This window comes from Tachypleus tridentatus, chromosome 7 (assembly GCF_004210375.1).
Source record: "Tachypleus tridentatus isolate NWPU-2018 chromosome 7, ASM421037v1, whole genome shotgun sequence".
In the NCBI taxonomy this organism is placed as follows: Eukaryota; Metazoa; Arthropoda; class Merostomata; order Xiphosura; family Limulidae; genus Tachypleus; species Tachypleus tridentatus.
The window spans coordinates 45525511-45546741 of record NC_134831.1 but is presented as its reverse complement, the minus strand read 5'-3'; the positions used below and the strand labels follow the sequence as shown (position 1 = coordinate 45546741).

At 34.0% G+C, this 21231-nt stretch overlaps 1 long non-coding RNA gene across 4 annotated transcripts in view; it reads left to right on the top strand.

The window, feature by feature from the left end:
• Positions 1–18110, top strand: part of LOC143255576 (uncharacterized) — a 188677-nt gene extending 170567 nt beyond the window's left edge. For 3 of the 4 annotated variants that reach the window (XR_013030722.1, XR_013030723.1, XR_013030724.1), the window contains exons 3-4: positions 9657–9720; positions 17635–18110. This is a non-coding gene — a long non-coding RNA (uncharacterized LOC143255576). Of the gene's footprint in view, positions 1–9656; positions 9721–16514; positions 16734–17634 lie in introns of those variants that run through there. The other variant, XR_013030725.1, reaches the window with a different exon arrangement.
• The last annotated feature ends 3121 nt before the right edge of the window (positions 18111–21231 follow it).

Here is a 21231-nt window from a genome sequence, read left to right as displayed (position 1 = left end):
GAGTGTTTATCTTTATTTTCATTGAAAATATGCAAAGGTGAGATATATCAAATGACTTAAAGTGGAAGTATGTAGGTGGGGGTCAAGGCCTAACCAACTAAGTGTTTCATCTTAGAGAGCTTCATGAAGAGTGTCTAGTGCAAACTTTTAGTAAATATATGTTGTATGTTAATCTTTTTGTATGGAAACTTGGTCGACTTGGCATGCTCCAGATCCTCCTAATCGTGTCGAGTTATCCACAGATTTAGTCTCGTCCAGCAAAAACCAGTTTTTACCTAAACAGCTGAGTGTATTTGCCCCAAAAATGTGCGACTTAGGCGATAGTCGAGGCTCGATGCTGGTGTGTAGAAGCGATGGCCAAGACTACCCCATTCTGTGTACTCTCAGAAGGAGGAAATGCGTGACATCAAAATTTGTGACTTGATTATCATCAATATATCAGGAAGTAGAAGTTTGGGGAACCAGACAGAAATGAGGCTGACGAGGTGCCTGCAGTAACCACAAAAGCTCAAGAAATGAAACGTAAGCAAGGTGTCAAGCCTCTGCAGCTCTAGAAAGGCAATGTCCGAATATACAAGAACTGAAGGAAACACAAAATAAAATACCCTTCACTGCAAAAATTTTGGGACAGTGTCCGGGAGAAAGTCGACCACAAGACCAAAGGGAAAGGACCTACAGAATAGAGAACTGGAAGGCTGTGCTGTATTGGTTCTATCAAAACAGGGTAAGTGAAACAGATCAACAGTATCAACAAAATAACAGACTCAAGTGATGAAGTTGGCTCAGGAGTTGCTTATGGGAGGACACCAAGGAGTAAAGAAGACATCAGACAAAATCACCAGTAACTTCCATTGGCCAGTGATAATCAGAGATGTGACCAGCTTCTCCAAGTCATGGAACATCTGCCAAAGAACAATGCGTAGAGAAAGGTGTTCAAGGTGCCACTGGGTCAGATGCTTCTCATAGAAAAGCCATTCATCAAAGTAATTGTAGACATCATCGGACTACTAGTAACTATACCTGAAAAGAGCAATGGTATTTCGAAACATGTTACCCAAAAACCTGAGCAGTGCCGAATATAGAGACAGAGAAGGTAGAAGAATATTTTCTGGAAGTGTTCTGCGGAGAATACTTTTCAAAAGGGACTCAATTTACTTCATAAATGGCACAAGAGGTGTGCAAACGCATTTTTACTAGGCAGTTAACTACACTCCACACAACCACAGATGTAATGGTCTTTGTTTGTTTGTTTTTAAATTTCGCGCAAAGTTCTTGCAGCTGTCTGCACTAGCCGTCCCTAATTTAACAGTGTAACACTAGATAGAGGGAAGGCAGCTAGTCATCACCACCTCTTGACAATTCTTTGGCAACTCTTCTGCCAACGAATGATGGGATTGACCATCACATTATAACATCCTTACAGCTGAAAGGGTGAGCATGTTTGGTGTTACGAGGATTCAAAAATGCAACCCTCATATTACGAGCTCAGTGCCTAAATCATCTGGCCATGCTGGACCCATTAATGGTCTTTGTGAGAATCAACATAGTCTTAAAGAGAATGATAAAAAATGTGCCAATATAGATCATATGTGTGGGACAGATACCTGCAGATAGTATTATCATTTGCTTAGACAGTCACACAAGCAAGTTCAGACTTTTCACCCTCCAAATTATTATATGAAAGAATAGCAAAATGTCCAGTACATATATGGAAAACTGTGGGCAAGAGAAGAATAGTTTGAAGCTAGGAAGAATACATATCTGTATACGTTAGACCAAGGAAACCTGCTAACTTACTCAAGACAAGCCGAACTACTTCTCTAATAATTGACGTTTGACGGTCAGACAGAAGGTCTTGGCACCCATAGACAATAACAAATTCGCCCTACAATGGAAAGGAGTTTTTGAAGTGCAGGAAGTGGTCAACAGAATGTACGAGAAGGTGAAAGTTTACCATGCTAACCTACTAAAGAGGTTCTTCGAGAGGTAAGGAGACCTAACAGGTTCAACTATTGAGGCACGCATGTATGCTGGAAATCTGGCTGTAATAGATGAATAACTAGAAGGCAGTGAGTTTGTTATAGAGATGAAAACCTAAGAATGCTAGGTGAAAGTGAGATGTACAAAGACATCAAAATAGTTTAAGAACTGAATGGAAAATTGAAGAAAGAGCTAAAAGATCTCTGCCAATATGTAGATACCTTGACAGATATACCAGGTGAGACAGACCTTGTGGTACACAAGATCGAGATCATGACCATGGATACTGTCAAAGTGAAGCCCTTCTAGATGCCTTATGCATTGAGAGACCAGATCAGACAAGAAGCTGAAGCAATGTTAGAAACTGGATTCATTGATGCTTCAAATTTAAACTATTGTTTACTAATGGCAATAATATGGAAGAGAATGGCTCAAACTACTTTTGCATAGATATTTTGGAAGATGTACCTCGTGATAAAGTTTGAGTACAAACCTATGGGTAACCTAAAGCAGTTCTTGACGAAACTGGATGGGGCCAAGTTCTTTTCCAAGATCGGCCTCATAAAATAGTATTTGCAGATTCCAATGGTGACAGGTGGATGCTACCAGTTTTAGAGGGCACCATTTGGGTTAGTCATCCTAACAACAACATTCAACTGCATGATGAGAAGAATATTGCACAAAACAATTAATATTGAGCATTATGTAGATAATATACTGAACTACACAATGAGAAGACCACCTTAAAAACTTAAAGATTTATTCAAGCAAGTGAGGGCATCGGATCATTCAAGTGCTACATCAGCTATTCTGTGCTGGGCTTTGTTGGACACAAAGTGGGTGGTCGAATGGTAACCATAGAAGAGAGGAATTTAATCCACATACAAGACACACCAGCTTTTACGACCTAGCAAAAGTCAGCTCCTTTCTATGGTTAGTAGAATACTATAGGAAATTCATCCCAAATTATACTGACGATGAACGATGAAGGTCGAAACGTTATTCGCTCTTCTATGTAAAAATATTTTCTCAACCCAAACGAGCCGTTTTTGCATAAATATTTACCACAAAAAGCTCATAAAAATGGCTTAACATAACAAAGAAACACCATTGTAAGATAAATCGTAACCGAAAAGATTTGAAAATTGTGATAAAAAATCAATCTACAAAGAAAATATTTCACTTTTATTTTACATTTCTTCTATTTTATCACGAGACTGTCTTCTGTGTCCGTTGTATAGTAGCAGGCAGAAATATCAGTGTTAAATTATGTTCTTAGTCACAGCTTTTAGTTTAAATCCATAAAAGACGTGTTAAGAGGTTGTGATAACATAACCATTTGAAGTTTATCGTGATGTTTTAACACTAAACATTAGAACTCTTTTGTTGTCAGTGTTTCACCAAGTTTCAGCGTTCAACACTTAACAACAAAAAATGCAGGCTAAATTTGATATTTCACACACTGTTAATAATAGATGTTTGAGATCTTTCGGTGCAAAACCGTAATTTTATGAAAAAATACCATTTATAATTTAAGATAAATTTATTCTAGAAGCTTTGAATAACAAAAAACTACTTGATTCTCTAAAGTTCTCCATGCCCTCTAAGTGGCACAGCAGGATGTCTGCAGACTTACATCGCTAAAGACCGGTTTTTGATATACGTGGTGGGTAGAGCAAAGATGGCCTATTGTGTAACTTTGTGCCTAACTGCATTCAAACATGTACACACATCCTTCAGAAAAGTAAAATTTCAACCCGCTCTTTACTATTTTTTCAAATCGATTCTTGTTTTTTTGACTCCTGTTAAGTGGCAGTTTTCATAATTGCAAAATGCTTGCTTTATAAGCCAGCATTTCCTATCAGAAAAATAGAATTTTCTTCACTGTCCAGATTTTTCCAAATATAAGACTTATGCCCTCTCGTCCCGTTGTTTTCAAAACATAACATAAATATTTCATGGCCTGTTATGTTATCAATTTCAAGTTTAGTAAGTTCATCTGTTACCCTTCTCTTTTTAAAGAGAAAACAAATTAAAAGATCTTAATATATTCTTGTAAGTAAACCCTTCCTTACAAAACTCATCTTAGTAGCCCGTCTCTCAGTCCCTTTCCAGTAATAAAATATCCTTTATATATATATATATATATAATATAAATATAACATAAAATAAATCTGTATAAAATATTCCGAGTAAAGTCTAACTGTAGATTTATAAATAGAAACTATTTTGAGTTATAAACAGTATGTCTATTAGTAAACCCAGTAATTCTATAAGCTTGAAACATAACAATCAATCGCTTGATTGACCTATTTACCATTATTCTAAGATTTTTTTTGTGGTAACACAATTGAGTTGGTTCCCATCTACGCTAAGCGTATGATCCAAGTTTTGATAGCAATAATGGACTACCAATAAATAAATTCAGTTATTTGTCAACCTACTAATTGAATCGAATCTATTCTATAATATCTAAGCATTCTTAATATAGCTCAAGATACCTAAATATTTCATTGAAAATTATTGTTTGAGCGCACATGTAAAAACAAAGTTTTGTCCATACGCTATTTCTGAAAAATGTACATGAAATATTTTCTGTAAATAAACTAGTGACTAAGTAAGAGCAAATATTGAATACTCAAGCATTGAACAGGTTTATTTTAATAGTATCTAAATAATATAAAATGTTTTCAAAGCATAATGTCCACGTTACGTGTATCAGAATTAGATCTGGAAACGTGTCTTGTAACATTGTTTGTTTTGAATTTTGCGCAAAGCTACTCGAGGCCTATCTGCGTTAGCCGTCCCTAATTTAACAGTGTAAAACTAGAAGAAAGACAGTTACTCATCATCATCCACCGCCAACACTTGGGCTACTCTTTTACCAACGAATAGTGAGTTTGACCGTCACTTTTTAACGTCTTCACGGCTGAAAGAGCGAGCATGTTTGGTGTGACGGGGATTCGAACCCACAACCCTCAGATTATGAGTCGAGTGCCTTGACCACCTGGTCATGCCGGGCCGTTATGTAATATAAATTAATAATTAGGCCTCCAATAGCAGATTTGAATGTAAGTATCGAATTAAGCATGCCTTGTATTGAAGAGGATTGTCCTGGGGCTGTTTTTAGGCTACCTGCTTCTATGCATGTGTTTCACTGAAGTGATTAACTAAAATGTTTTAATTCATAGTTAATTTTGAACTGTTAGACTAAAGAGAGACACTTTATCAAATACACCGATCATCAGCTCTTGGACTATCATAATAGAACAGTAGATGTTGACTGTCACTCTTTTAACGCACTCATGACTCTCAAGTGTCGAACGCGATTTTGCGGAATGGAAAACGAACCGTGAAATATCAGATTAACATTCAGACTGCAAAACGGTGGAGGCGACATTTGGCTCTGTTTTCATAAAGAATTTATTAATCGTGCAAACAACAATATCTATTTACTACTGATAATTGTGCTGGAATTGTTCCTCAATGAGCAGAACTGCCATAAGGTATTACCACGCTTGATGTCTCTTACTTCAGTATATGTATTTTAATTGACTGTGAATAAATTATTGTCATTTTAAAAAAATTCTAGTAATCAGGTTTTACTTAGCGACAGATTATCTTCTGGTAAGTTAGCTACTATTTAGCGACACACTATTCTTTTGAAAGTTATTTGCTCTTTAGCAATGGACTGTCTGTGGAAAGTTAGCTGGTACTCAGCAACACACTATCCTCTGGTACGTTAGCTGCTACTTAGCAACAGATTATCATCTGGATGGTTAGCTGTTACTCAGCAACAGATTATCCTCCGGTAAGCTAGCTGCTTCTTCGCAACAGATTATCATCTGGATGGTTAGCTGCTATTAGCAATAGATTATACTCTGGAAATTAGTTGTTACTTAGCAACAGATCGTCTTCTGGAAAATTAGCTGCTACTTAGCAACAGGTTATCTTACACAACAGTGGTTCTCAAATTTGGGAACCGTATTTTGAGAGGATGGGGTCGTGAGAAGGCTCATAAAAGAAAACTTTTGGAAAGTCAGAATGAATATTCCTAATATTGATTGTTAGTGCTGTTTTTGTGTATTTTCTACCAGTATATGTATGTACGACGGGGCGTCAAGTACCATAGACAAGAAGAAAGGGGTCAGTCACTAAAATGTTTGAGAATTGAGTTTGCTTGTTTGGACTATACACTGTTTGCACCACGGGAACTGAACTCCAAATGTTAGAGTATTAAGTTTGCAAAACTGACTGTTGTCAAGAAACTGAAGATTGAGGACAATTGCTCTAAGGAACTAACCTGTAAAACTATTATTATTATAAAATAAGATGAATATCTTCTTTAACTGTTTATGTTACTTACATGTGCGTTTTACTTACATAAATAAGGTAATGCAATAAAGAGGTTGTATATGCAGCAGTGCATTTCGATTCTGAACCAATACTATAGAGTGGGCCAACACTGGAGATCAAGAAACAAATTAGATTTAGAAATATTTATGTGTTATTGACAATGCACAATAATTAACAGCAAAACATAACTAAGATGTTTACGTTACGGCTGACCAGTGACTCCATCATATAATACGACTATCCCTAGTAATATGAAGGTGACTAATAAAACAAACCTCAATTAGCAAACGCCATCTCATTCTGAAACGAGCATACAAAGTTTTACGCTGGACTTTTAGTACCACGAGCCCATATATACACGTATATATAACCATAATCACACGATTTACTTTCAAACGTTTGATTACAAGTTCATAGAGTGATGTCAGTTTTCTTATAGTTCTTACATGATACGTGGCATAACTTTCACGTACTATATATCAACAGTAACTAAATATCATTACACGTTTATTTTCCATTAGCAACACAACAACGAATACCTTACTGAACAGTTGTAATATAATGAAGCTAGGCTGCCCAGTAGTATTGTTCTCACAATGGATTTATCAATTGTCCAATCAGCAACAATGTTCTAATTGTTCAATTGAAATTGATTTGATAATTTTTGTTGTGTTTCTGTTTAACCGCAAAGCTGTATAATAAGCTATTTGCACTGAGTGTTTTACGAAGACTGCACTTAAAATGTAACATTAACAGCCCTAATGTTGATTGCAGTGACTATAGTCATTTAGATAATCTTTCTCGTTAAATTAGCAGTGGAAGTTTTGAAGTGCATGAATTTTAGGACTTGTGAACTTTAATTAAATTCAAATCCTTGCTTATCATATTTTAATGGTACCAGTAAAAAGTACAGTTTTATTGTTACGTTGCAATGCACTTACATAACAGTCTTATTATCATTTAACCTAAAAAAAACGGTTGAATTATCCGGGCGTTCGAATTACTTGTTTTATTTCATTATAATTTGATCTTAGTCACTATTTCACTTCAGACACAGCAATTATGTCTAGGACATCCATATTGTTTGTTTTGTTGGACTCTCACTGATTATCTTTAACCTCCGAATCAAAGAAGTTTTTCTAGAATCCCAAGTTGTTTGTACTCTTCGTGTATCTTCTGACTTCAGAGCTCTCTTATTCGATCATCAACCAGCCTCGGAGCCCTTGAGTAGAATAACCTTCCTGGTCTTTTGTATTATCAACTAACCTTAGAATCCTTGAGTAGAATAACCTTTCTTGTTTTGTTGTACCATCAACTAACCTCAGAATCCTTGAGTAGAATAACCTTTCTGATCTTGTTGTATCATCAAATGACCTCAGAATCCTTGAGTATAATCATCTTCGCTAGCCTCAGAGTCTTTGAGTAGAATAATCTTTCTGGTATTGGTTGAAAATGTATAACTGATTATGCTTGTTGAAATTAGTAGCCAATGTTATGGTTCTGACAGGTAATTTTAACGTAACTTACCTTTTTTTATTTCTGAAGAACGATGTGAAAGATCGCGCAAGTATAACTTTAAGCACTCAAGATACTTGTATGGATATTTTAAGTTTGACTTGCTTTTCTTCTTTTCGTTTCAGACATATTAACGTGCTTAACATTTCTATAAAGGTAGCTAATCTTGACCACTGGCCTAGCATGGCCAAGCGCGTAAGGCGTGCGACTCGTAATCCGAGGGTCGCGGGTTCGCGCCCGCGTCGCACCAAACATGCTTGCCCTCCCAGCCGTGGGGGCGTTATAATGTAACGGTCAATCCCACTATTCGTTGGTAAAAGAGTAGCCCAAGAGTTGGCGGTGGGTGGTGATGACTAGCTGCCTTCCCTCTAGTCTTACACTACTAAATTAGGGACGGCTCGGTGCAGTGGGCTAACAACCTACTCACTTAAATACCTGTTGAAGAATCCGCAAGCGATTGCGGCCCTATGTACTTTGATGGAATCTAATGGTGATAACTAACTAACTACCTAATCTTGACCACTGAATTGAATGTGTACGTGCACGCAGACTGAATATCCAGACTGCTATCCTAAATAATCAACATATAATGAGATATATTTATAAGACTGTCTCTGGAGTTGTTAATACACACTGGGAGAACGTTATTAATACATATTGTTAGTTACCGCTCTTAATGTCTGCTGTGGCCGATTATGATTGATTAAAACCTTCAGTGCGGATTCAAGCGAGACGTACCTTGTACTCAGTGCAGCCTTGCATTCTTATGATATGCGCATGTTTTTAGTAATACAGTCAATATATGCATCGTAGTGGGTACGATCAACTAACTTACACACCTCAACACTCATAAATAGCAGGATTCCTTGAACAGCATCTCTGAAGAAAAGTGTACTTACATCGTACAGTCCAAGTACACGCAGTTTTACAGTTTAGAAAGGAAATTGCAAAAGAAGTAAAACATACATTTAATAAGAAAAACGAATAACCACGACAGAAACAAAAATTCTACTAGAAGATTATTAGAATGAATAAATAGTTTTAAGAGGAAACAAGATTTGTCCATACAAACTTAGAAAACTACGAGATTCCAATACCACGTTACTATTGAGCGCAGCGGTATGTCTGCGGAGTTACAGCGCGAGAAACCGAGTATTGATAACCGTTGTGGGCAGAGCTCAGGCAGCCCATGGTGTAGCTTTGTTCTTAATTCAAAAACAACAACTGTATACCACTACAGATACGTTTATAAACAAATATGTAATGAACGTAATAGGAATTCACAAAAACGATATTCCATTCTATAGAATTATTTTGCGTTACTCTATCCGATACTTACACTGCCCTAACAAATAACTGCTAACCTTTACTGTTTATTTCATATGCTTCTATAACAAACAATTCATTATTTAAACTGATATAATAACAACCGAACGTATTCACGGTCTTATACGTACACTAATATAATGCACAATTCTATACGTCCAAAGATGCAATGTACAGTTCAGTGTGTACTAAATGTATAGCATGACATAATTCGATAACCACACCATTTATCAAGAGTATTCAAGATCGTTTTAGTCTTCAGAACTGAAAACCCTACATAAAACGTTTTATTAAATTCGTTATTTGTTTTATTCTTACCAAAAGGTTTTTCAGAAGTAAACATGGACTCCTATAGTTTGTTTTTTTCTGCACAGCTTTAGTTTCGAACGACAGTGGGAACTTCTTTTTCTGATTTTTTTCGATTTGGTTGCAGTTTATTGTTTCATGTATGAAAAATACCAGGTTGACTTTCTTTTCAGTGTCTCATGGCTCCAGACGATGTTCGAATTCGTTTTTTTACTGACATCAAGATAGAAAAGCATGGTAAGAATTTAGTTTATTCTGTCTTGTTTGGTTTACGTCACAGAACAGTTAGGAAGTGTGTTAGACATTATATCTATTATTTTCATGGTTGTTTCTACAGTTGGACTCCAACATCCTATATATTTAACATGTTACCAGCAGACAACACGCAATATAGCAGAAAAACCACTTTTGAATGCCACAAGCAATTTTAAAGTAGGATTATACAGAAGAAAGGGCCAGAATAATGAATACATTATAAGACTTGGAGATGGTTATAGTGTTGATACAAGGTATAAAGGTAGTTTTAATTGTGTTTTAATGGTAAAATAACCTGTTATTTTTGTAGTGCTAAAAGTGTAAGAACTATAGCGTATGAACTTAGAGCACAAGTTGGAACAGAAACTTTTGATATAATAGATATAAATGAATCATTACTAAATGTCTACAGTTTTAATGAGAAGAGTTTCTTTAAAATACAGAATTTTAGGTTGTTTAATAGAGATAGGTAATTATGAATAGGATTTTGGTGAATTCTTATGTAAAATGTAAGTTATAGTCTCTAAAAGCTGAGGGTGTAAAATCCAACAGCAATGAGGTTGAATCTGTTTGTGTTTTCTTTTAGTGGTTATAATAGGAGAAAGGTTTTAGTAGGATTTTGTTATAGACTATTAGATGAAACTGGTGAAATTAATAAGGAACTCTACAGTGAAATGAATAATTAATTTATTAATGATGTTATAATTATGAGGTATTTTAATTTAGGCATATCGATCGTGAAATATTAGGGTCAAATGATGAGGAAGACAGTTTTTCAGAAATTGATCTGAATGATTTTGTTCAGTAACTGAATAAAAACGAACTAGGAACAATGTATTTTAGATCTATTGTTGCCTTCTAATATAGAAATGGTTGATATGGAAGAGACAATGGATTATCTGGTTGCAAGTGACCAATGGACAATGAGATTTGAAGGTTTGCTGCATATGGGAATAACGAAAAATGAGATGCTGGTTACAATTATTTTTTAAACAAAGTAAATTTTGAAGGGATAATACACGAATTATCTACTGTGAAATGAGAAACTAAATTATTTGGAGATACTGAAGACATGTTGAAATATTTAAAAATTAAAGTATTAAATTTTCGTTATGGGCATGAATCTTATGCGACAGGTAGCTACAAGTACAAAGACGTCAGGAGTTAAGTACCTCAGGACTCAGTATTAAGACCGTTGCTCTTTTTAATTTACATCAGTAACATAAATGAAAGAGAGGGCAATAAATCATTTATCTGATGATGATATTTAAGATTTGGTCGTTGCTAGCTGTGAGAGGGATGCTGATGATTTAGAAAAGGATTTGAATTATTTGTCAAATTGGCGAATAGAGGGAAAATGGCTTTAACTTTTAATAAACACAAGGTAATGGACGTGAGATATCAAAAAGTGAATCATTAGTATAGTCTTGATGGGATTAACGTTACCAATATCATAAAAGAGAAACATCAAAGTTACCCAAACAATGTGCTGTTGCTAGTGGAAGAGCAAATAGTATTTTAGATTATATCTACAGAAATATAGAATAAAAGTCTAAATAGGTTATAATTTCATTGTATATTTTACTAGTTAGGCCACAGTAGAAGTACTATTTTCACTTTTGGGTTCCTTACCTTAGGAAAGATGTGGAATTATTGGAAAGGGTTCAGAGGACAGGCTGCCATATAAAGACAAATCGCAATATTTGAATTTGTTTTGTCTTGAATTCTTATTTAGCCAAATAAGAAACACTATGAAAATGATATCTCTCTTATTTATATAAGTTTCATTATGAAAAAGATAGATTCGTTATTTAGACGAGAAGGTTTCATAATGAACAAGATAGGTTTCTTATTTAATCAAGTAAGTTTCATAATGAACAAGATAGGTTCCTTATTTAATCAAGTAAGTTTCATAATGAACAAGATAGGTTCCTTATTTAATCAAGTAAGTTTCATAATGAACAAGGTAGGTACTTTATTTACATAAAATACAGGTGTTAGAGTGATGCCACTCAATGATCTGTAGAATAAACAAAGAATAGTAAAACAATTTTTATTGTCTGGACACTTTTACATGTTCTACAATAATGTGCGTATGACCCAAACATATTTTGTTATATTTGAGGTAAAGTTGTTGTAAGTTTGATCTAACTAAGTATTTTTTCTTCCCTATGTGTAAAAATATCCCCAAGTGAGAGAGAAAAATATATTATTTTCGAAACCCGCGTAATTGAATTATGGAAAATCTATTATTGAAACCAATGCAACTTTTATGAAGTTTAAATTCGCAGGCCTGTATTATGAGTGCGAGAGAAAACCTAAAGGGAAATACCAGTGTTTATTCAATGTTTTAAATACTTTTTTTATATGTACTACACACATAAATTGGAGGGACTAGAAGCATTATTATAAATTTGGTTCCAATACTCTGAAAGTAGCCTCGTTACAAAAGTACTTTCACTTATGAAGTTGATCTTTTTTTCTGGTGTATTTATTGTTTTTAGTATGAAGGGAAATCACAGTTAAATGAGAGAACTTTCCAAACTCAAAGTCGCTTTGCTAATTACAGAACAACGACAAAGAAAAAAACAGTTAATTTTTGAAGTTACAGGTTACGTTCAGTGAAGTAAAAAACATTACCGTTATTAATCACTTTATATGACATATTCAATGCGTTTTGCCTTGAGCTGGTATGGACAATTGGTTAATATGTTCAGAATGTGAATCTGAGAAGTTGTGAGTCGAGACTTCTTGTGGGAAAACAATCATATCCAATTATTCGACCAGGTCAGAGTACATTATGGTAACTCTATCAGCGTATCAGTTCCAAATTAGATATAAATATGCAGAGATAATCCCTTTATAGGTGTGAGGAAAATTCTGAAACAGAAAAGAAAACAAAACAAAGAATGTTGCAAAATGTCCTACGAGTGAAAACAATTCATGTCTGTTGACTAAGAGATATAATGAAAACTAAATTATATAACACAAATTAAATGTAAACGTTATATCTTCTCTAAGATAATGATGTAAATATTTTAGTAAAAAATATTCCCGAACCATTTTTCTTCACAGCATTGGAAATTTCCACAATTCCTAATAATCTTTGTCTGTGCTATTATCTTTTGGTCAAATCTCACTAGACTATTTTCAACTACGCATCGTTCACTCTAGTTTTATTATTGGACTCCGCCTTTTATTCATATATAAATAATATATCATGGATAAGGGCTCATATATTAGACAATTCCATTAAAACCGTTTTTATTACATCTTATAACTGGAGCTTTCTGTGTCCTGTAATGTCAGGAAAAGAAGAATCACTCACTAACGTAATAAAACTTCTTGGTTTGTGTCTTCGTTATTGGTTATTAAAGTTGGAGTATAAAGCAACCATGTTTATCGTTTCCTGTTTCAAACACATAATGAAAGCTTATTACAGCTAAGCAACCTTGGAGTATATCATATTTCACATGGTCCTATGTTTTTATTTTATTTTAACCATGTTCATTCACTTCAACCTAAAAGTATTAAAGTAGCATTTCAAATCTATTTTTCATGTACCACAAGGCACTGCTGGGGTGGTCGTGCCTCTAGTATTTGTAAGTGCGTACGAAATGCCATTTATATCTCAATATAAACTTACACACAGTAGCACGCATCGACACTTTATACAACTAATGTCTTATCTCAAGTAACAAAGAATCAACAATATATTTCTTAAGATCAAAAACAAACGAAGACATGTGACAGGGAAATAAAAATAGCTCGACAACTTTCATAATTAAGAACGTAATATTTCATTACAGTTATTAGAGTTGATAATACTGGACTCAAAATTGTTATTGTTTCTCTTCAGCCCCTAGATTGCCACTCGGGCTTTTCCTGAGAGGTTTAAAAATCAATACCACAACGAAGTGGAAGCAGTTCGTAACTGTTTAACATTGCATTAAACTTAGCCTATCTTAGTTGTTTAACATCTAAGGTTTTGTTCGGCCTGTTTTAACTGTTTAACAATTAAACACCTTACCTTGAAATGGTGCATGTTATATTTTAGCTAGTTTTTTTTCCTTTTCTAACGAAGCATCTTACAATTTCTGAAGTTCTTATGTTAAAGATCCAGTCAACTCACAACATTCGTGTGTGTAATTTCTTAAAGCAAAGCCACATCGCACGATCTGCTGAGTCTACCGAGGGGAATCAAACCCCTTATTTTAGCGTTGTAAATCCGTAGACTTACCGCTGTACCAGCGGGAGACACACAGCAGTCGTTGTTCCTTGATAAATATTTTGTCTTCGGATATCGAATCGATTGTGATATCGTATTTACTCTTTGATGTTAAGTTTTCAGAACAATCTCGTTACAGTAATTATATGTATGGTGTTTTGAATTTTCACTTGTTCACCACAGTGAATCTTTATTAATTTCTTTGTATTTTAGACAACTTGTTAACTCAAATAAGCACAACATAACTATACATACCAACATACCAAGTAGGGAAACAAATAAAAGCAAATGCATAATCAAGGAAGCCCCACTTATATAAGAACTCGAACCAAAATTGAACCAGTACAAAAGAACACATTTATACCTATATTAATTAATAGCCTAACATCCAACTGCAATGCCCTCTACAATCTCGTACACGTTTACACTCTCGTCCTTAAGACATGTGCCCAGCAAGAGTCAGTTGCTGACACTCTTTGTTAACCTTAAAACGATCTAAGAAGGTCAAACGTTGTTCTGTACTTTATTTTAATTAAAGTTTTAATACCCATATCAGTCATCTTTAGAATACATAATTCAGTAGAACAAATCGATGCGAAAAGGATTAATATAGAGGCCCCAGTCGAAACTCACCTCTCCCTTCTGGTAAGACCGTCGATACATTCCCAAAATAATTGTTCGTATTTTTTTTTCGCATTTTGTTATTATGCACTTAGTGTTAGTTGTTATCAAAAACACAAGCAATTTCTGTCAGACACACGTATCCGCAATATATCTATCTACTAGCTACCTTCCATCTAGTGGATCATTTAAAAAATTAGAAATAGCGAGTGCAATTAGATATTAGACAACTCTGTGCGAACATTCGAAGTAAAGAACTTAATTAAGAGTAGTTTTCAAAATATATTTATATGACGTACTAGCTGGAGTACCCGTGTTCTGGATGGAAGCTATATAAATTCATGATTAATGAAAGGTTATCTTAAGACATAAAAATTGTGTACTTACATGTAGTTGTAAAAAAAACACCAAAACAAACACGTTAAAACTCCCATAAAAATAGCAAAATGCAAAACTCAAAATATATATGTAAGCCTGCGTGAACCTAATAAACCTCAGTACCATTCATATCCTGCAAAGAAGTTACCTGGACATACAACAATTAGTAATGTTATATCTTGAGTTTCGCGACTTTTATTGGCTTTTTCTTGCCATTACTTCGCTTCCTATGGATGTATTATTCACCCAATTTGTCATGAAGGTTTGTTGTGTCCAGTTAGTGTCATATATATTTCCTAAAGCACATAGTTCATTTTAATGTTTTTTTTTTATATGTGAAGGAATAAAATACTTCATTTTAAGCATAGGAAGCTTTGGTATGAATTTTTATATTACTACTGCGTTTATTTCTTTATACTTTTTACTATACGTGTGTGCTTTAATTGGAAAGGGGAGAATGAGAAGAGATACCAAATGTCCTTCGTGCCCTAAGCCGAAAAATTCCAAGTCCACTTCCTACGTCAATGCTTCAAGTCTTATGTAGATATAAGTTGAGCGCGGCATACACCACACAAATAAAACACAAATATATAAAACTCAGACTTGTTCTTTCGATTTGTCCTTATCCGGGGTTACTGAGGAGAAGTGGAATACCTCGGAACAGGCATAAGTTACAATGATAAGTGATGAATCGAACACTAGACTGAACTTCATGTTTATTGTAATAATTTGTGATATTTGAGTGACAGAAAGACTACTGTTATTTGTCTAGAGTCGTTTCCAAGATGTAGAAACTTTAAAATCATTATGCGATAAGATTTTTTTTTTCTTTTTGCTAGGTTACTAAGCATTTGTCTACGACACAGTAATTAGTCCGTATTCGTGGAAGGTTAGACGAGAGCAAAAGTATACTGAGTGGATTAAGCTATTTATTCTTGGGCACTTGAAGATCGCAATTATTTTAAATCGCAATCTTGTTACTAGCTGGCAAAGGGAAAAATCCATTTAACCCGCATTTCTTTCTGTTTGTTTTGTGTATATATATATATACACACAAAGCTACACTAGCCATTTATAGTGTATGACTCTCACCGGAATAAGTTTTGACATAGTTATACCACAACGATACGGATACAGCTAACGAAGAGGCCAGAAATTCTAGTCTTTCTTCTCTTTGATATCTAATCTCTTAACTGACTTTTCATACACCAATCAATATTCATAACAATGTATAGAATATTAAATGTTCGACACTCCCAAAGTAAATTAATTTTTCATTCAAATAAATAAAAGTATTCTACAAACAACAACAAAAACGTAAGTAATGTCTAACAGACTCGTTCATCAAACAGCAGAATGTACATAATTAGCTTGAACCAAAAAACTTATAGAAGAATTTATTTGTTGCACATCAAAATTTTTGATTGAATGTCTAAGTATAAAACGAATTTATAAAATGATTTTTTTTAAAAAAAAGCAGAAATATATTTTGAGAAAAGGTCTTTTCTTGAAATTAAAATACTTTTTTTCTTCTTTAATAATATTGCAGATGACCTAACTGATGTGGCTACGAAGAGGGCGCTACTCGCCAATTTGTTCTCTCGTTGCAATGAAAACCATTTTTTTCTTAAACTTACGCATCACAAAGAATCTTGGAAATGTTTTAAAGTTAACAAGTACTTCTATCAACGCGTATTTGTACAAACTTCTTAAGGAAATTAATAAAGAAAGCATGCAATAGTATAGCCTCATGCTTGTTCTGTTTAACTTGGGCGTTTTTACTTTCATGTACATTATAAACATTGAGACGTTCATGATTGTGTAATAGTAGTTATGTATTAGTGAAAGGTTTGGAGAATGAAGTAAATATGCTTCACCAAGTAGAAGTGCTGGACCGGTTCTTTTTAGATATAAATCAGTTCATCCTTTATGAAATATTTGCTACTCGTTCAACACCGAAAGCAGTGTAAATACGTAATAACAGACAGCAGTTCTTTACAGGCCCAGATGTTACAAAAGACCTTATGAAAGAGCTTCTGTTTACACAAAACGTTTCTTTCAATCTTTCTCTCTCTGTATTTTTCTGCTGTCTTTGTCATACAGATGACTTACGGTATTCATAAAGGTTTATTGTTGTTAGATGAATGTTCAAACTGGCTTGGATGAAAATGATTCGTATGCTAAGTCAGTTACATTTGCAGACACAAATTCAGACGAACAAGAGTTTAATAGCGTATCAAAATTTAGGGGAACACAACTGAATAGTTTATGCAAAGTAGAAGTAAGTGCACGTGCTTTCACGCGCAAGAAAATTTAATACTTCGCACTTCTTATCGTCAGCATGTAATTCAACACAGAAGTAACGACAGTAGTGTAAGAAGTTCTCTCTTCTAACTGCACTATCTAAACACGTTTAATCATTAGAGGTCAGGTCGCCATGTGAGATGTTAGGTATTCAGTTTAATCATCATTAGTAGAACTCAGATCTCATCTGGGGAGATATACTGACTCAACTAAATTGTTGAGAATTGTTATTCACTGTGAACATCGCACTAAATGAGTTGTATTTTATAATAATGTACGTTGTGTAACAATAATTTACTGGTGACGATACCACGCTCATAACTCCTGTATTTCTTCATCTACTAGTATTTGTTTGTTTCTTTTAGAACAAATCCATTTTGAGCTATCTGTTGTATTCATCACGGAGAATCGAACCCCAAATTTCATCGTTGTCTAATCGGAGAACATTCCAGAGAACCATACATTATTTGGCTTGTGTAGTAGAAAAACGTTTGAAGAAGATTCGGTTAAGGATATATATTTCTTCTTCTGTTTCGAGCCGTTGTACATCTAACTTTCCTGGTCGTTTGCAGAGCCATGCTTTGATTATGGAAGAGTATCAGAAGAACTACATAATCTTTATGTCTCACGTGCTCCAGTACTAACGAAGCAGTAGAAAGGATAACATAATCTACTTTTAACTGACAACGTCTTGATAAACTTTTAGGAGCAAATGAAGTGGTTACATATTTTTATTATAGTTGAACTATTGATCGTTTTTAAAATGGAACGTGTTTGGAACAAGATATTATTAAGTCTTTAAACTGAAATGAAAATGTATTACAGTAAATACGTTTTACTTTTTTTACATGAGTATTTGTTCTTACCACGTGAAGGTGTTTAACTCGTTGATTGAAGAATCACCTGATGCATACAGAGCGCACACGTATACACACACACACACACATATATATATATATATATACCAAGAAATGAAACATTTCCGTTATATTCCTTGGAAGTTCCAGCGCATGTTATATTATTCTATTTTACACTTATCTTAAAAACCTCCTTACAACAACTAATCCTCAAACACGTACACATGCTTTATTTCTTTTAACTTTTTCAATGGTTTTTTTTCTTTCTGTTACATAAAACACTTTTTATTTATTTGAACTACAGTGAAAAGTGTACGAGCTTAAAAAACATTAGCACATTTATTTAATGTTGAAAACACTTGATTATTTTTAATACGGACTTCCAACCATAAAAGTAATATTTCGGAGTTAAATGTTTTTATTTCATTTTATTTTTACAAACGCAACGAACAAGGGTAGTTTCGCTGTTATAAAGGGTTTAACTGTAATTTATATATTATTTACACCAGCTTCTGTTTGTCGTTATCAAATCATAGCTAATTTATTTAGCCCTTACATTTTATATATTATTAGTTGCTTTAAATGATTCATAAAGAAACACGAATGAGCAGATACTACGTGGAGGTAATCATTCACAGATTAAATTACTAATAAAACGTAACCTTCCTGGTCAGCTCTTCTTTTGGTTTTTCGTGCCGGAATAAAAAGACAGCTAAAAATGGTAACGACCAGTGACATATGACTATGAATAACCTCACCAGTAATTGCCAAAAAGATATAATAAAACAAAAAATAATCAAGTATTACGTACTAGCGTTCAATTTGAAGCGCTCCTATATCAATCACTGTCATCTAATAGGATTACCTAAGCCTAATTACTCTTCCTTTTTTATGGTAGATGAAAACTCTAACGATTTAATATTACAGTTTCTTTTCAGAAAAAGATATATTCCTGAATCCTACTGGCAACTATTGGGTAACTCTGATAACATAACGTGGTTTGAATGTCACTCTTATAAAACATCCCCCAACCCCTAAGCACGGAGCCCTGAGATTTATAGTCTGGCACGCTAATCATTAAGTCACGAAGACGGCATCAAAGTAGTACCTGAAACTTAAGATATCAGCTAATTCATAATTAATTATTTAAAAAAATATATTAGTAATTACATTTAAGTGATCGTATACTTAATTAACCTTGAGAACGAATCAAAATTTAATCGGTTTTGTGCTTCAAGTTTGATGCACACAAAACTCTGAACCGTAGGGCTTTGAAAAATTAGTTGGATATTTGCCAAGTGTATTAAAAGTTTGAATAAATCAGTCCATAATGTCTATACAGAATCTTAATTTGTTGCCGGTTCAACTAATTGCTCCCTAAATAGATATTATCTAAGCGTTTTATTATATAAGAAACAAATTAGCTTCGCTGCTTTTTAATTAGTAATTTTGAATGTCACGATTATATTTAGAATAGTTTATACTTAAAAATAATAAATTATTATTATAACGTGTATATGAACAACTGTGCCTAAGGATAAATAAATATTAATAAATATTTGAAATATGTTTAAGAACATAATGTTTAATTAATTGTTCCCTACTTTAGCTGCGTACCTATTTGATGAAAATGTAAGACATTTAAAACTGTTTTCGCTGTTTTATCCTCGAGGAATGAGATAAGTGTAGCCTAGTGGTCAAAGTATCGGATTGGGACTTGAGTCCAGGATCCGAGAAATAACGCCTCTGATCACTCTCCATAAGTTCAGCACATTAAAAACTTTTCATTTGTTTGTAGTTAAGCTTTACTCACCACAGGTATCGAAACCAGTTTTTCAGAAATATAAGCCTTCATACTACCACTGAGCTGCTGTTTGACGTATTAAAAACTGACCATGAATCCAGTTCTTCTATTTAAACAACAAGAACAAAATCCTCGTGGCGACGTGGTCGGCGAGCTGGTCAGTAGTTTAAAATTAAAGTGTTAACTAATTATATATGTAAAAAACGGCTAGTATAGGTAGAGAAAGCACTCCTCTACATAGTGTTTTCTCTAACCATGCCAGCCGTTTTTTACATATATAATTTTCTCTACAAGTGGGTTTTCTCGTCATCACGGAAAATGTTAACTAAGCTGCATAATTGTGATTTCTGAACTGAATATTTAACCCATGTGCACATAACAAGCCGATTGGTTTGAAAATTTACTCCTCGTAAGGAATACCTGAATATTTTTCAGAAAATATTCTTTGTGCATGCTATTTAGTCTAAGTTAAGAGTTTAAGTTATAGAAACATAAAGTATGAATTTTCAGCTATAAACAAAATAAATTTTTACAGCTTCTCTTTATATTTGACAACAAAAAAATCACCATTCTGACCTGGAAACTTATCGGATAGCTGGCTCAGTTTCTGTACTTAATTCGTAGGCAAAACAACCCCCAATGGTACTGATGTATATCTGCTGACTTTCCTCGTTAGAATCCGGGTTTCTATACCCGTGGTGGGCAGAGCAAAAAGAGCCCATTGCGTATCCTTGTGATTAATTACAAACAACAACAACATGGGCAAAAAAGGATATATATATATATATACACACACATGTATGTACTTTACAAAAACAACTAATGGTTAACTTGGAATAATAATATTTAAACAAATACCATAGAAAACTATTTTCATAAAATAACGTCATTCATACTTATCAAATCACTGGACATTTAATGATCTAGTGATGTGCTATGGAATACAAATAATGTGTCATTTATTCTTCGCAGGTAAATCAGCATTTGGTGAAGGTAGTTTAACTTCTTACAGATGGGTCATTCCATGCCAACTCACCAAGAAAAAAACAACTTTTCCCAGTTCATTTCATATATATATATATATATATTCTAAATTCAGGCAAAAACTTTATTTTGATTTACTCAGCCATGAAAAATCCTAAAGCTGTACTGCATGGCTGAATAAATCAAAATGAAGTCTTTGCTTAAATTTTTTCAAGGAAATATACGACATGAACTGGGAAGCCCTAGATAAGTTGGCATGGAATGACCCAGTTCTTAACATTTCGCTTTGGTGTGGTAATCACGAACAGCAAGGACCA